Genomic DNA, 17,271 nt, shown 5'->3' with positions numbered 1-17,271 from the left:
TGAAAACCAAGAGAAACTAAGATACTTTTTTTGTGAATTGTTCACAAACCAAATGTTAAGACTTCAAGTTGTGTGCAGGTTTTGAAGTAGCCAGAACATCCCTAAGGCAGTAGAGCCATATTGTTGAGGTTGGCTGTCCGGGTGTCAGCAGAAGCAACCCCTTGGCCTTGCTAGCAGAGGCCTGTGGGTTAGTGCTGGCGCTGCCTCTGGTGAGAGGTTTGAAGGAAAGCCAGTATGTGATGAACTCAGTTGGCTTTCTTAATTTAGAAACAAGAAGTTTCAATTAAAAAGAAATATGTTTTGAATTCAGGCATGGGAGAAAGTAGAGTGTTAAATAATAAAACATAATATACTGTGGTCTCTGTCTCCCATTTATTTAATAATTTTTTGTTGCTATAACCTAATTTTTAATAGTACTTTATTAGTATTTGAAATTTTTTCTTACTTTTATTATTTAAAAATCATTAGGCAATTTTTTGTTTGTATTATATTATCTGTGTAAATGGTTTTTATTTTTGCTATTTTAGAATTTTTTATGTTCAGTGATATGATTTGCTGTTTGTTTATTTTTATTTATTTATTTTTGATGAGCCTTTTGACATTTTTATGTAAAAACTTATTAGGGCTCCTAAAGTCTTAATCACAAATCACATATTGTCATTTGGTATATATAACTCTCCACTCTGAACTGTAAATTGAAGATACTTATGCACACATCTGTGTCTGTAGATTCTTCCTCAAACATGATTAAGGTTAATTTCAAATAACTTATTTATTTACTTCTATAAGGAAGTAGATAGGAAAAGAGGTTTTCCTAGAGACCCCTTGAATCTTTTTGTTGAACACAGGCAGAATGCCCTGTATTCAAGATGGTATTTCATATTATGTTTTGATGTGAATTTTTTCTAGTTAGAATGTTGTTTGTGATGGATAGTAGCTTAGTATTGTGGGTGCAGTCCTAGGCAGACAGTGGGTTTCCTCCAGAGGCTTCTACTAATTTCGATTTTTAAGTAGAAAATTTGGAAATGAATTTTTTTAAAATACATTTCTTACAATTCTCAAAAACTTTTTAAATCAAATGAATTAGAAAAAAAGACTGATTTAAGTTCAGAGTAAAATTTTATTTAAATAGAGGCAACATACATTTTAATTTGTACCATTATTTGTATAGTCTTAAGACTTAAAAAATGCCAACTAAACTTAATAAAGTATAGTATAGATGTATTACAGTTTGGTCTTTCTAGCAAGAAGGCATTACAAGTTTATTAACTATTAAAGTCTCTATCACTTTTGTATGTTCTCAAAACAAGTAACTTTTAACTACAGCTGTTTCTTTTTATTGATTCTGGGAGGAAGAGATATGTTTCATATATTGTCTTTTTTAAAAAGTCATAAATTGTATTTGTTATGTGACTGAGTGTATTCAGAATTATTCTGGTTATCTGTTTTATACTTAGTATGTGGCAATGTAAGTTTGACAACTTATTAGATTCTATTTTTGACCATGTGAGTCTGATACTAAAATGTAGCTCCAATGCAGTTTGATTGGGACTTAGGTAGAAATGTACTGAATTTAGGCCTGTATTCCTTGAACTTAATGCAGCTGTGGAGTCCCAGCAAGCTGTGAGTTTAGAGCATTTGTTCAGTTATTTAGAAGCTGTTGTCATACCATAGAGTAAATGCAGACTGTCTCTATGAAACAGGAAAATGCGTTCCTCCATTGGACTTTGAACAACTAGAACTGTGGTTGTGATTATTAAATTAACACACACTTCATTGTTTGAGAATTCAGAAATAAATATTAGCATAGGAATAATTAAACCTTAATGAATATGCAAAATTTTACCCTGCATTACAATTTTCAATTTGCAATAAGAAAAATAAAGTCAATTGTAAAAATAAAATTTTAACTTCTTAAATGATGGGTCCTCAGACACCTGTCAGTAATGTTCTGGCAGCTTCCAGATTTCATGGAGGAACTTGAAAAGCAATTTTAGGAGCAAAGTGAAACTGATGTAAATGAAAGCCCAAGTAGAAAATTTTGCAAGGAAGATTTATGTACCTTAAGTTATTTTAAAATAAATTCTAAATAGTTGTATAGTTTGGAATTTTGAAATGTTATCCACAGATTTGTAGAATATCTTTTGATTTAGAAATATATTTTACATTATCCAAAACATATAAAAATATAGTGTGTTCTAGCATCAAGTATTAAAAATAAAAACCAAATTATTGTATTCAATCAGTAGGTGAAACATTTCAGGTATTTTACTTACCAGAGTCACAGAGAGATAAGTTTTGGTCCCTAGCACTATATAGACAGATAATTTTATAGTTCATGCTAAATGACCAGTATTTTAATTACATCATTTAAGAAAAATTTAGCATATCATATCCTGTTTTAATTATTGAAAAGATAATTTATTTTCAATAGAATAATATGTACAATTAGAATTTAGATGATTTAAGAATAAATCTTAACTAATTTCTGTTTATTTTTGTAAATGTAGTATTTTCAGTATATATATCATCAGTCTGAATTTTTAGTGTGTTCTCATAAAAAGCCACTGATGCCACAACCTGATTATAATACTGAAGTAGCAAACATTTGTTGCTTCGTTGACTTAAGGATAAAAATTGCCATGTGTCCTGCTAATATTGTGTGTAGATGTATGTATTCCTGTGTGTTTCAGTTTTCGAGTGTATTTTGTAGTGCAATCTGGAATCCCAACTGTCATATGTAGCGACTTAATCAAGTGTAAATTGCTTAACAAGTTTAAAGTTTTTGTTTTGTTTTGTTTTGACTGTTAATTGCGTATCATTACACCTACCTCACAGGGTTGTTGTGGGGAAAATAATAAACATACTTGAAAGAGTGCTTAACATCTGCTACAAGTGCAATATCTGAAAACCGTGTGTTACTAAAGCCTCGAAGTCTCCCAAATCCATCCTGTGCAAGGTGAAATCCAAGTGCCTGCCACAGTGTGTGACCTGATCCTCCCTAGTCCTCAACTGACTCATTCTTTGTTTCCAGACTGTGTTGTTGTTGTTGAAGTTTTAGTAGTTACTTGCAACACAAAAATATTGTGTGTCTCTTTGTGTGTGTCTCTGTGTGTGTCTGTGTTGTTTTATACCATTGTCTGTTTTGTCCACCTGAACCACTAGGTCACTATCCTCTGTGCTGCCAACTCACACCTAGTCTTCACTGTGGCTTTCCTCTGTAATAAGAGGTCTCCTAGCCCCTCCTCCTCCCGTGTTTGTTGTATAACTAACCCCTGTACATGAACCTGGGCTGGTTCCTAGATTATTATCATATGTAATCCTTATATGATTATTGTACATTTATTACAAAGCAACTTCGATTTTTCTGTACTTATGAAAAAGTGGATTCCCAGCTACATAGAGCCACATGAGGGTCGTGGTTATGTACTAAGTCAGTCCACTTGGCTTCATCATTTCCATCGTAATTAACCAAATAAAGAATTGGAGTACCTAAGGGTTTAAACCTCTCTTGCCTTACTCTTTCCTGTCATTGTACCTGTAGTTCTATTGTGAGGATGTTTTCTGTCTTGATAAAATCTTATCCACGATTTTCATCTCGTTTCCTTTACTGTCTGTTGGCTCCTGCTTTTGGCATTCTCTGACAGAAGTAAGAATTACATGTGGTCCAGAAATTACATGTTGACTAAAAATCCACATCAATTTTCCTCTGCCTTCTTTAGCTTCATCACCCTTGGTTTGGTCAACTCCTTCCCATCATTGCTGTGTTCCTTGATTTGTAATCTTCCTCTGACTTTTATTCTAAAATTGCCTCATTTCATTGGCGAACATATATGTAAGGTGTGTGTGTGTGGCAGGTGCAGTACTAATTTTTTAGTATCTTTTGTTAAATTGTTCCTTTAAAACATCATGCATGTGTGTCATGCATTGTTCTTGCTCTCACCCCTTAGCTCCCTGATCACTATTCTATCCCTCTCACCACCTTCCTCCCCACAACTCACTCACCTGTAATAACATACCGAGTTTGTCAGAATGTAATTTATATATGTATGGTGATGTTTAGGTGTCTTGCTGTATTGCCCCATGCCAGTCTCACAATTGGGGTTTCAAGCCATCCCATTCTACTACTAAATTTTATAACACTGTTTGTAAACATTTGTGTGTGTCTGTGTGTGTGTGTGTGCGCGCTCGCACACACACTAAATTACAGGAAGCCTGTTCATTTCTAAGGCAATATCCCAAATTTCCGATTTTACATCTTCATTTTCTACTCTTTTCTCCTTCCCTTTTTATCCCTCCCTCCTCCCTCCCTCTTCCACCTTCTCTTCCTCTTTTTCTCCTCTTAGCTCTCCTCCACGCTGTCCTTTTCTTTTTAGCTTTCCCTACCCCTAATCGACTGCCAGCCCCTCCTTGTCCTACTTTAGAATGTGAAATAAACTGAATTTCCTTATTATTTCTTAATGTATAAGCTCATGTCTGAAAGTATGTACTTCCGTTTGGGAATGCTGAGCTAAAATGGCCTGTGTACTCACTACACTGGTGACTTGCCACCTTGCTTCTAGTTCTTGGGACATAGTGTTCTGAGCTTTAGCCATTGCTGGTAAAGAGAATTCCTAATCAGAGTCCCCTGACTGAGGCCATCATAGGCACCTTGTCATTGTCTTCCCCTCCTTTCTTTTCTGTCAACCTGTGCCATTCCCTCTGCTAGTCACCAGAATGCCCTTGACCCTTCATACCTAACACCTTAGTGGTCTTCATTGCTCTTGCGATGTACAATGAATTTTTCTCTCTGCTGTGGTCTTAGAACTGTACTATTACATCACGAGTAGTTATGACTTTCCTCATGACAAAATTTTTGACACAGCTACTAAATTGCTTATTAGTGAATCCCTCATTGCCTTGAACTTTTATTGGTTTGGTATAGTATTTGCTATAGTACAATGCTTTATAAAAAGCCAACATTGAATTAGATAAATTTAACATTGAATTAGCCAACATTCAATTAGATAAAGAAACCACATCTGGTTTTCTTCCTTTAAAAAAAAAATATGATAGTCAAGAAAGAACAACTTTATGCTTTCTGGTTTTGTTTTGTTTTGTTTTTTCCCCTTAGAGATGCTTTGTCACTTTTTTGGATCATTTATTTTAGGTTTTAGTTCATGTTTGTGTAGTTTACTTTTTCCTTCCACATTTACACCATTTTAGAAATACCCTACCTCACGGGCTTAATGGTGACATTAACACTGAGTGGATTATCAAGGTGTTCCAAGCAACTTTGGTTACAAGTAAATGAATCACATAGACTATCCTTTTCTATTATAGGCTTTTTTTTTTCACTTTAAAATCCTTATGGCTTCAGATTTTATTACTAGACATGATCAGAAATGACTAAACAGTGGGCTATTGGTCAACTAGTGTACTTCTTAGGAAATGATAATCATATTAGGAATTAAGTAGAATCATATTCTTTGTATACAGAGTGCTACTTTAATCAGGCTTCATTTTTATTAGTATTTTGAGTAGAATAATTATATCAGTTGGTAATGGAGCCCTAAGATTTACCATCCCCAAATGATCATCAAGAGCTGTATTATTTAGGACAGATATTTAGATAGATCCATAAAAACTTAGATAATGAAAAAGTGGAGAGAGCGTGGTAGTAGAGATCATTGATGAAATTTTCTGTGTGCCTTAACCTGTTTGTTTGAAAGTTTCAAGTGAGTACAGGAAACACAGTAACTAGGGAAGTGTTTTCTTTTAAAAATGTATTATAAAATTTTAAAAACTAGTAATCAATAAACTATGCCCCTGTGTTTTCTTATTTCGATATTGCAGGAAGTGTGTTTTAAGGTGGTAGCTTCTCTCTTCCCCCACTATCACCATTGATATTCTATTATCAGGTTGCCTTGTTCATCTGTCTGCACTTGCTGGTTATGTCCTGGGGCGGGGGCTGGGGGGCTGGATAGCAATAGCAGATCTTAGGCTCCGAAGATCATGTGGAGATGGTGAGGACTTCCTAGTCCTCACACTTCCTATGGCTGTGGACTTTTGCATTCCCTTTTTCACAGGATGAAATAAACTATAAAATTTAGCAAAGTGATTAAGAAACACTCTAGTTCTGTGCCCCCCAAAAACATTGAAATAATTCAAACATCCTATTTATTTTGCTTATTTTATTTGCTTTACTTTAATAAACTGAATAAAATATTAAAATAATAAGTAAATAGTATTAAATACTCAGTCTTCCCTTTTAATTGGTCCTAGACCCTTTCTCCAATTTACTTTACTTATAGCACATACTCAGAAATCGACACTTGATACATTTCCTTAATGATACTCTCCTGAGCTTTAATCCCCATTTTCCCACTGCTGCTCAGTATCCTGCCCGGGATGGCTGAGACAGGTTTTCTGAAGCCAAACAAGGATGGTGCTTTTCCTCTCTGCCTTTATCTCCCTTGTGTCAGCTGCTCCTGCATCCTGCACTTTCTGCTCACAGAAGCGCTGCTCTCAGCCCTGACTCAGGTATCCTTGCATCTCTTTCTGTATCTCAGTGGTTTCGCCTTTTAAGATTCTCCTCCATCATACCTTATTTTACAGATGAAATGTAGGAATGATGCTACCAGTAGGAGTGTGCCCTTAAAACAGTTTTCTTTGTGGAAGATACTATTTTATTTTCCTGTGTGCTTTCCATGGGTGATATTCTCAGAAACACTTTTTAAATTTGCTTAATTAATTGTGAGGGTATTCTTTCTTGGTAAATTCAAGTTTTATAAATATTGAATACACAGGACCATCATTTAAAGTCAGTCACATATTCCTCCAACTTGGTTTATCAGCAGTATTACATCCAAAAAGCATTTTATATGAACTTTGAATAATCATCTATCCAGAGTTTTTGCTCTGGTACTACTGATGTGAAAGGAGATTTTCCTGATGAAGTTTCAATATGGTCTGTGTCCAAGGCTCTGCTCTAACTTAAAACCGGAGATGGACCACTTTACGTTTTGCTTAACTTTTTTATAGTAGAGTTACATGCCTTTTCAGAAAAATCATTAAAGCAGAAAGGCTCTGATTGGCCTCTTGTTATGCCAGTCATTTTCTGCTTCCTCAGAGATAAAGTGCTCTGGATGAGGTCTTACTAGTGTGATTCCCTGTCTAGCAGAAGGAGCCAGTGGCTCCTAAGGAGAGTAACTGTTCTGGAACTGTTGTTTTGAGCCCTTCTTGATAGCTCAGTAACTAGCTGCTGAATTTCATTTTTTCCTATGAAAATATATCTGTAAGAAGAAATTGAATATTTTCTATTGTTTTAGCATTTAATAAAATTATTTTATCCCTGTTAATGTTATGGTAAAGAAAGATTATATTCTAAATATGTTCATTAAAATAAGCATTAGTCCAATTTTATATATTTTGATTAAAGATCCTATTTTCTTTCTATTTCCCCCTCATTTACTATTTATGTGTGTAGTTTGTCTCTGTCTTCTGTGTACACATATGCACATGTACATACATAGACACTCTTTGTGAATACATAGACACTCTATTTATCTTCACAAATTCATATAATACTTGTAGTTCAGCCTATTCTTTGGAAAAGGTCATACTTCAGTTAATTTAATCTTTTTGCCTTATTAAAAAATAAAATTTGATAACTCTGTTTTATTTAATTTCCATATATGTTTATATTAGAAAAGATGTATGTTTCTTACGACATCATATCTATCAGTAATATGGAATTATTAAGCTTAATATAACTTGAACTATAATACTTATGCAATTCTTTGTTTTTCTTCATTCCTTTATTCACTTGTTCACTAAGTTTTATTTCCTAATAGTAGGTACCCTGGTCTGCATGCTAAATGTACAGAAACTGTATTCTCTCCCAGAGCTTTAATTTTTGTGAAGAAATGGGGTTGTTGTTCCAATTCCATGCACTAGTTGAATGGGCAATTTTAATAAACCTAATATATTAAATAAGAACTAAATTCATAAAATAAAATGAATTGGGGACAGTAAGAAGATAGAAAGTGTGGACGTATAAGTTAAAAAAACAAACAAACAAACAAAAACAAAACATAGGAAATGCTGACCTCCCTTCTTGAGCCTCAAGAGTATAGGCGTGATTTTCACGTGGCACCAGGCCAAGGCCTTACTTCTAATCTCAATTACTTTGGAAGATTGTTATTATCCTTATTCCTTTCAAGTCACAATAATTCCCAAGATAATCAAAAACCTCTAACACCATTGGTCTTAAACATTTCTGGTTCTGTGCCCCCCCCCCTCCCCTGGTTGGATTGTTAGTTGGTGTGTGTGTGTGTGTGTGTGTGTGTGTGTGTGTGTGTGTGTGCACATGTCCACCCTGGCCTCTACACTGGAGACAGTGTGGCTGGGAGAAAAGTCCTGCTCTTAATGTTTTAGTTCAGTGACCCAGCATTAGAGCTACTCCTCACAACTTCATGACATAGCATCCCTCCTTATCCCTGTAGTGTGCTGCTCGGGTTGTGATTTTTCACAGCACTCACATCCTACAGTTATTTCTTTGATACTTATTAGCAGTCCTTTCTCATGAATAAAAGAAACAAGAGGATAGGGATCTGCTTTTGTTTGTTGTGTACTGAGCCATCTGGAGCTAGAGTCTTATTGGGCATTTGTGAGGTAACTAATGCATGTTGTAGAGTGGATGGTATAATGATACTAACCATTTCTCTCTTTGGTTTGTTGTTGCTATTTTTGTTGGTGGTGGTGTTGGTTGTGGTTTTTCTGCCATTATAAGACCATTCATTACTTTAAGTAATTTTGTAAATAAAATTACTATTTTTATGAAGTAGGAAATCTATTTGTAAGTAAAAGTATTTCCATTATGCATTCTGTCTTCTGAGGACCTACATCTTTGAAAAAGAACCAACTCCCCATCTCCCAAGCAATGATGCATTGCAAATGACTTCAGGTAGAAGTGGAACTTCATCAGCCCCTCACCTGTCCAGGCTGGGGTTTGGGGTGGCTTGATCTTATTGAGGTCTTACGTGAGTTCATGTGCTTAGTAGTCCATTCATGTTAAGCAAATAAAAAGGACATGTCCTCTTTCTGCCTCTTAGAATCTTTCTGCCCCACTTCTGCAATGGTCCCTTACTTTTAGGGTAAGAGAACACACTGTAGAGCTGAACCCCCACTGTTTCATATTCTCTATGGGTTGCCAAGTTGTGGGTCTGTATTTATCTGGAAAAAGAAACCTAAGAATGTTATGAGATGCATTTATCTACAGATGTATAAAGATAAAAACTTAACCTGTAGTTTATTACCTTCTTAATTTAGCAGAAGAATTCTTTTAGTGTCTCCCCTGGGCCTATGATGTAGCTATCTTGGATTTTTGACCTAGTTAAAGGTACTAAGTTGGTGTTCAGTTTTGTAGACCAGTGTTTCAATCCAGTCAATAAGCAGCTGGTTGATCACAGTACATTAGTGTCACTATAGTACCACTTGGCATGTTTTGAGTCATTGTAGTCCATAGGGTTCACAGGTATGTAAGATTGTTAAATGCATGCTTCTCCTATTAGTGTGAAACTTCGAGCACAATGAAAGCTAGCCAGTATTGTTGTAGCTTCCAGGTAGCTATTGTCTTGATTTCTGTATGTTCTATGACTTAAGTATGGATGTCTTCTACAATTTAGGTCTTACTCTCAAGTTCTGAAGAGCAACCATGCACATACAAGTGGTAAATGGACTTAGTATGTTGTAGAAAAAGAACACAGGAGTTGGGTGGAAAAGGGGAAGTACTGAGGAGCTGGAGGGAAGGGCATTATGGGTAAATTCAATCAAAATGCATGAGCATGAGTGAAATTAATAAATTTACAATTAACAAAGACAAAAATTATTTATAAAATGTAAAAATCACACTGTATTAAACTTGTAAGTCAGCTTTCTGTTTAATATTGCATTGCAGCAGCATGCAGATAAATATTATTATACTTTATAAAATTATCAAAATGTATGTTAAATATTGGCATTTTTATAATATATTTTAAATTCCATACATGTCTTGATATTTTTAATAATATGCTAACATACCGGATTGTAGCATTTAAATTTTTGTTTATTTATGAAATCTACATTATAATAAATACTTAAGAATAAATTTACTTATTCAGAGAAATTCTATTTTAAATCAGCTTACATGCTGAAGAGTGTAGGAATTTCTCATTGGTGCTCCTATTTCTGATGTTATCTGCAAATATAAACACTCAGACTTTTCCTTCAGTGTTTTCATTTTCATGAAAAAATTTTATATAGTTTAAAACTTTATATAGTGAAAATTATCCTTCTCCCTTTACTTTGTACTTGAAATAATCCTTTGTATGATGTATCCCAAATTTTAATAATCTGTACATTAAATTTACTTGTTTCTTACAATACTTAGGGATACAGATTCTTATTTTATTATTTTCCAAGAGTAGTCCAGTTGTACCAGTCTAGCTACTTTTAGTTATCTCTCTAGTTTAATCATAGAAGACTTTATTGTGACCAGACTCTTTTGCCACAGGATTTCTATTTGGGTGTGTAAAGTTAATGTTTTACTTTGTTACCATCGTTTTGTAGTCTTTATGTAAGATATTTTATATCCCATTTTATCATTTTTTAAAAACTATTCTATTGTGCTATTATGTTTCTTAAGACCATAGTTCCTCTCTATTCTTCCTAAATACACCATTCTTGCAGGTCTATAGTGAAAATCTTATGCATTAAACTTTCATGTATATGTCAGGTTACCCTTATATTAGAATCAGAGACAAGAACTGAATTTTGGCACACTGTCTCTCTAAATCTGACTTCCTAGAGACCAAAATCATTCCAATGATGGAAATTGCTTCATTATGTAATATTATTCATAGATAATTTTTAAAAATTTAAATTTACATGCTTATCAGTTTATTTTACTCTTGAGTTCTTTTAATATAGTACTCTCATTATAACATTATCAACATGATATTTTAAAGCAACACAGATTTATTCACATTAAAAGTTTGGCTGGCCAGAAGTTCAAATTCAGTTTTACTCAGGTATCATCTGGGCCACTGCTCTGTGGAAGTCCTTAACTTCTGCCACCTACCCCCTTTTCATAAGCTTTAAGAGATTTGTTACTGCTTGCCTTCAGGCCTCCCTGGTACCCTGTTTATATATGTGAACAGTTAATGTCTGTATGAATCTCCTGTGGTGTGTGTGTGTGTGTGTGTGTGTGTGTGTGTGTGTGTGTGTGTGTGTACAGACACATATGCTTGTGAGTATATTTGGAGGCAGATGAGGTCATCAGCTGTCCTGTTTTGTCACTCTCCCACTTGTTCTCTTGAGACAATGTTTCTTACTGCACCTGGACCTAGAAGGGCATGCAGCAAGCACCAGTGATCCTCTTGTGTCTAGCCTCCATGCTGTGGTGGTTATAGTCCAGGTGCTGGGGACTCCATCTCAGGCCATTCTGCTTCTGCAGCCCATCCTCTTACCCACTGAGCCATGTCCTTTGCTCCTTGATCATTTCTTGAGTCACTCTAGTCTTTTATCATCACACGTGCAGATGCTCTTGGCTGGCCTCCCCTGAGAAGGACTCTTGTGACTATGTGACATAATTCTATGGCACTGATAACATAGGACAGTCCTCTCACTCTCAGGCCCTTTCTGCATCACAGCTGCAATGCTTCTTTGTAATGAACAGCATTCTTATAAGCATTAGCATGTCTATGACATATGAGAAAACTTTGTGCAGCCTCCACCACAGAGAGGAAAGTCATTTTATTTTCTAATTATTGCTTCTGTACTTTAATGAACTGATATATTGTTACTGCATTTAGCTCATGTTGTATACAATTAACAATGGTAAGTATTTTCTGTTTTCCAGTGGCTTCTTCATTCTTTTTATTGCAAATCTTGCTGAATCTTGTACTTTTTAATGAAAATGCTTAAAATATTTTACTTTCTTTCTACCACAGTTACTGTCATTTTAAGGTGGACTTTTTTTTCTAATAACAGAAATACTTTTTTGTATTTTTAATTGCCTACTATGCTTTTTTGGCACCACTTTTTTAATATTAAATTTTTAAAGTATTAACTCAAACTTTCTTGATTATGCTATATTTTATTATAGTTTATCAATTTTAAACTATGTTGCTAAATTTCTTGGGGTTTTTTATGATGTTTGATGGTATATCAGAGTTACGTTAGCTCTTAATGAAATGAAATTGTTGGCAGTCTAGTTTTTAGTTCACAAACTGGAATAGTTTTTAGAGCATGCAAATGATCCCAGTAAAATTTGAAAAAATCTAAAAACAGTATCTGTATACATGTTACTTGAATGCCATTATTTCACAGGCTTTCAACTTCTTGATTATTTAATTTTGTCTGTGTCAATGTTGATAATGCATGCCTCTGTACTCCATTCTATCAGGTATGTTAGTGGGACATCTGTTGAATGCCTGCTGTGTGTTAAGCATTTGCATACAGAAGGAAAGAATGCAAGGCTATTAACCTTACCTCATGCATTAACAAGAGCGGAGCCCATGTTTGTAGGGGTAACAGAAAATCCATCAGGAATACAGAAAGCAAAGGAACAAGGACAAAAGTGATACAGCCTCTGAGGCATTGGTACAATGGCAAAGAATTCTTATGTCTAAAGTTTAGGTCTTCATTAGTAAGAATAATGGATAGGAAATAGAAGTTCCACTATGGATTCTTGCCAGTATGTAAGTGTGTTTGATAAGGTGATGACCGCAGATTCATGTGTTGAAAAGTTTATTAACCTATCAGCATCAGCAGAAGACTACAGCAGGCAGTGGAATGGTTAACAATGGAAGAAGATAAACACTGCATTATTATTAAGTAGGATTCAAACAAAGGTACAATTGAAGAAAATAATATTTTTTAAATGTTGAGCTGTGTGTAGTACCATATTCCTTTCACAGGAGGTTTGAAAATAGGATGCTCAGCTATTGGATGTATCACAGGGCTCCCAATGGAGAAGCTAGAGAAAGTACCCAAGGAGCTAAAGGGATCTGCAACCCTATTGTTGGAACAACATGATGTACTAACCAGAACCCCGGAGCTCTTGTCTCTAGCTGCATATGTATCGAAAGATGGCCTAGTCGGCCATCAATGGAAAGAGAGGCCCATTGGACTTGCAAACTTTATATGCCCCAATATAGGGGAATGCCAGGGCCAAAAGAATGGGAATGGGTGGGTAGGGAAGTGGGAGGCGCTATGGGGGACTTTTGGGATAGCATTGGAAATGTAATTGAGGAAAATATGTAATAAAAATATTAAAAATCAAAAAAAAAAAAAAAAAAGAAAATAGGATGCTCAAGAGTCCCAAGCCAGGCCAGGCTGTATTAGACTCCAATCTCAGAACAAACACAAAACAATGATGAAAAAGAAAAGACAGAAAACTAGGTTTACTCCATAGGAAAAATATTTACTGGTCAGATGCTGTGAATGAGATGGAGTTGTGAGGAACTTCCAACTATCAAGTATACTTGCAGTTGATAAAAGTATTTCTTTTTTATATTTATTATTAGTTTTAGAGAATTTCTAACATGAATAGTGTATTTACATCATCTTCAACCCAACTCTTCCCTAATCCAACTCTCCTATGTACCCAACTCCTTTTCTACTTCATGACATATTTAATTGAAGTTATACACACACACACACACACACACACACACACACACACACACACACACAAACTCACAGACTGTTGAATCCATTTAGCATTGCTAATATTATATGTCTATTCAGGGCTGACCACTTGGGATTGGATAACATTTCTGTGGGCACATCCCTGGAGAAGGGTAAGTATCTCACTTTTATTATCACATGATTCCCTGTAGCTCTTCATCTAGGAGTGGAATCTTGTGAGATCACCCCATCAATGCTGGGATATCAACTTGTGCTATCCTTGAGCAAGGCTTTATGTGACCATATTTGCTAGATTTCATGGGTATAGCCTCCTGTCCTATGTAGAAGTCACCGTGTAACAGAAGAGGTACTCACCCTGTCTGTTACAGTTTATATACCCCTCTGTGATATGTACTGAGCACTGAGTATAGGGTTGCATTATAGATCCATCAGTTAAGGCTGGGTACTTCATGAGTTCTTTGTGTTTTGATAATTTATCAATTTCTATTGTAGTCTCTATTTCCTGTAAAAAGAAACTTGAGGTGAGAACTACACTTATCTCATATATATATATATATATATATATATATATATATATATAATACAGAAATTAGGAAATATACTGTTTTATTAAAGTGATGATAGTATGATCACCTCTGGTGTCAAGAATTTCACCAGCTCCAGGCAGTTGGCTAGGTTTACACTAGGCATCAATTCCTTCCTACTGAGTGGTCCAGTTTAACAGCTGTTGGTTACTTCTAAGTTATAAGTACCACTATTATACCTTTGGGGATATCTTGCTAGGTCAGTTCAATAGGACTTTTAATTGCTCTTCTCCCTTGGTAGCTGCGTAGCACCTTCAAGTGTTGAAGAGCTAGGCCCCACGTAAGAGGATTTCAGGTCAGTTTCAGTTTGATTCCTTCAAACCCTGTATCCAAATATGTGGTATCAAAAAATAGGTTCTTATCTTCAGTTTCTGGGAGACAACCAAGAGAAATGCAATATCCTATATTATTTTGGAAGTCTCTTCAACTCACCTGATAAACAATTGGCAAGAGGGATTCTCATGCCTGGCACTTGGCTTTTGTTAGATAATCTATGTCTCTTTTGGGGATCATTATGATCCAAAGTGCCAGGATTTTAAAATACTTGTAAGTGTATATCTGTGCATATATTGTATATATGGTTTAAGTAAACATAAAACATTGTTTACTCTCCCTAATTTTCTTCATCCATCCCTTGCTCATTCCTATTGCAGGCATTGTTGAGCTGCTGCCACTGTGGACTCTATGTAATCTTGTCTGAATACAATCAAGTATTATGTAGCCTCTTTTTCTGATTTGCTTTGGTCCACATATTTGTGAGAGTTAGTCCTAATTTTGCAAATTCAAACTTTTTGTTATTGATAATAGGCATCATCTAGTTTTATAGTTTGTGCAGTTGTATTAACAATGTGTTCCTAGTTGTCTCATTATTAAAATCATTGCAATACATGTGTACTGCTGCAAAGTTAAGAACTTATATCTCTTTGGTGAATACTTAGTCACATAGTATTTGGGTCACGTGAAGTACTGCACTCTTATGAAAGACAATCATTACTTTCCATAAAAGTTGGCCAATTTTACCTTCCTACTGTCAATTCATGGTTATTTCATTGGGTCCATATACTCTATAGGTCTTTTTAATATTAGACTTATAAAAATTGTGTTCCTAATTGGGCTGTGATATTTAGGTTTTAAGTTTATTTGTTTCTTAATACTTTTTCATGTATTTGTTGAAGACTGCCTTGTTTACTTTTGTCAACTGTTTTGTCAAACCTTGAACATTTACTCTGGTTCGTTTTCTAGTTTTTAAACTCAATCGTGGGAAGGAGTGAAGGTGAAGTAGTGTGAAACGGAAAGCTTCAGACTTCTTTAGAACTAAATGAACACAAGGAATTGTCTCATGAATCTCTTCTATCCCATCATGGTCTAGGGGGACAATGAAGCATTCAGCCATGATGTAGACTAGCTGCTCATAGTGACAAACACTGGCCATATTTCTGTGCATACAAGCTCATGGTATATGGTGTCATGATGGTGTGAGTTTATGAAAGCCTCAATTCCTTGCCCTTTCAAAAGTCTACAAAACATGTATTGGGTCCTGCCTTCACACTTATGTGGTGTGTGTGTGTGTGTGTGTGTGTGTGTTTTGAAGAGCATTACATTCTATTCCACTGATTATCCCAGAATTTATAATCTTCTTGCCTCCGCTTCCTTAATAGTAAGATTACTAACATATACAACCAGACTTGGCTCTATGAAATAACAACTGTTAAGAGCATATAACTACATGAGATAATGTATTAAATGTATTTTTATATCTGGGGCAAACATTTTGTTTTAACTCAGCAGACCAGATGCATTTGGAAGATAATTATCAAACTTTAAAAAAAATGTATATATTTAAATCAAATGCTATAAAATCTCTGCCTCACCAAGACCCTCCTGCATCCCCTTTCTCCTTCTCCTCTGAAAGGATGGGTCGCCTTGGGTCAAATCTCTTCAGGGTAGACCCATACTCTCACTGAGGCCAGACAAGGCAGCCCTGTTGGGGAAGGGAAATCACAACCAGGTGACAGCTTTAAGGATTTGTTCATGGAGACTAGATGGAACTAGAAAATGTCATCTTGATATCTGAAGTAACCCAGACCTAAAAGAACATGCATTATAGGTACTCACTAATAAGTGTATATTAACCATAAAGTACAGAATACCCATGATACACCCCACAGAACTTAAGAAGACCTAAGTGAGAATGCTTGAATCACACTTAGAAAGGGGACCAAAATAGTCACAGGGGGCAGAGGGAGGAAAAAATAGTGGGTTGGAGAAGGAGGAGGAAAGGAATGGGGGAGGGGAGAATCTGGTGTATGGAGAGATAAGAGAGAGAGAGACACACACAGGGCTGGGATAGAAATCTGCAGCTCCTGTGGGGGTGGGGTGGTAGGGGGAATCTATAAGAAGTCCCAGAGATCTGAGATCAGGGAGGATTCCAGGAGTCAATGTAGGTGACCTTATCCAAAGTGCCCAACAGTGGTGTCATGAAACCAGAGGAAGTCACTCCTATAGCTAGACAGAGTTGCAGTGGAGGGAGAAGGACACCAACATACCCACAAAGCTTTTGACCCAAAATTTGTCCTGTCTAAAAGAAATGTAGGGACAATGATGGAGCAGAGATTGAAGAAATGGCCAACCAATGACTACCCCAACTTGAGACCCACTCCATGGGCAAGCACCAAAACCTGACACTATTAATGATACTCAGTTATGCTTTCAGACAAGAGCCTAGCATAACTGTCTTTGAGAGATTCTACCCAGAAGCTGACAGAAAATGATGCAGATACCCACAGCCAAACACTGAAAGGAGGTCAGGGACCCTGATGGAAGAGTTAGGGGAAGGATTGGGGCACCAAAGGCAATGGGGACCCCACAGGAGAACCAACAGAGTCAACTACTCTCAAACTCTTAAGCCAGAGAAAAGTGAATTTATCCCTAGGTCCAGCTTAACAGGAGATGTCAGCCTGTCATCAAGGAATGCAGAGCCAGTTCTTTCATCATTTAGGCCAGAAAGTAT

The 17,271-nt window shown here is 35.8% G+C and overlaps 1 protein-coding gene across 10 annotated transcripts in view; it reads left to right on the top strand.

Moving 5' to 3' along the window:
- The window catches only part of Nova1 (NOVA alternative splicing regulator 1), a 121,018-nt gene that overhangs the window by 53,188 nt on the left and 50,559 nt on the right, over positions 1 to 17,271 (top strand). The gene's annotated exons all lie outside the window — the stretch shown is intronic.

This window comes from Mus caroli, chromosome 12, assembly GCF_900094665.2.
Source record: "Mus caroli chromosome 12, CAROLI_EIJ_v1.1, whole genome shotgun sequence".
NCBI classification, from domain to species: domain Eukaryota; kingdom Metazoa; phylum Chordata; class Mammalia; order Rodentia; family Muridae; genus Mus; species Mus caroli.
Note: the sequence above shows the minus strand (reverse complement) of the source record. Positions and strands in the feature narration are given on the sequence as shown.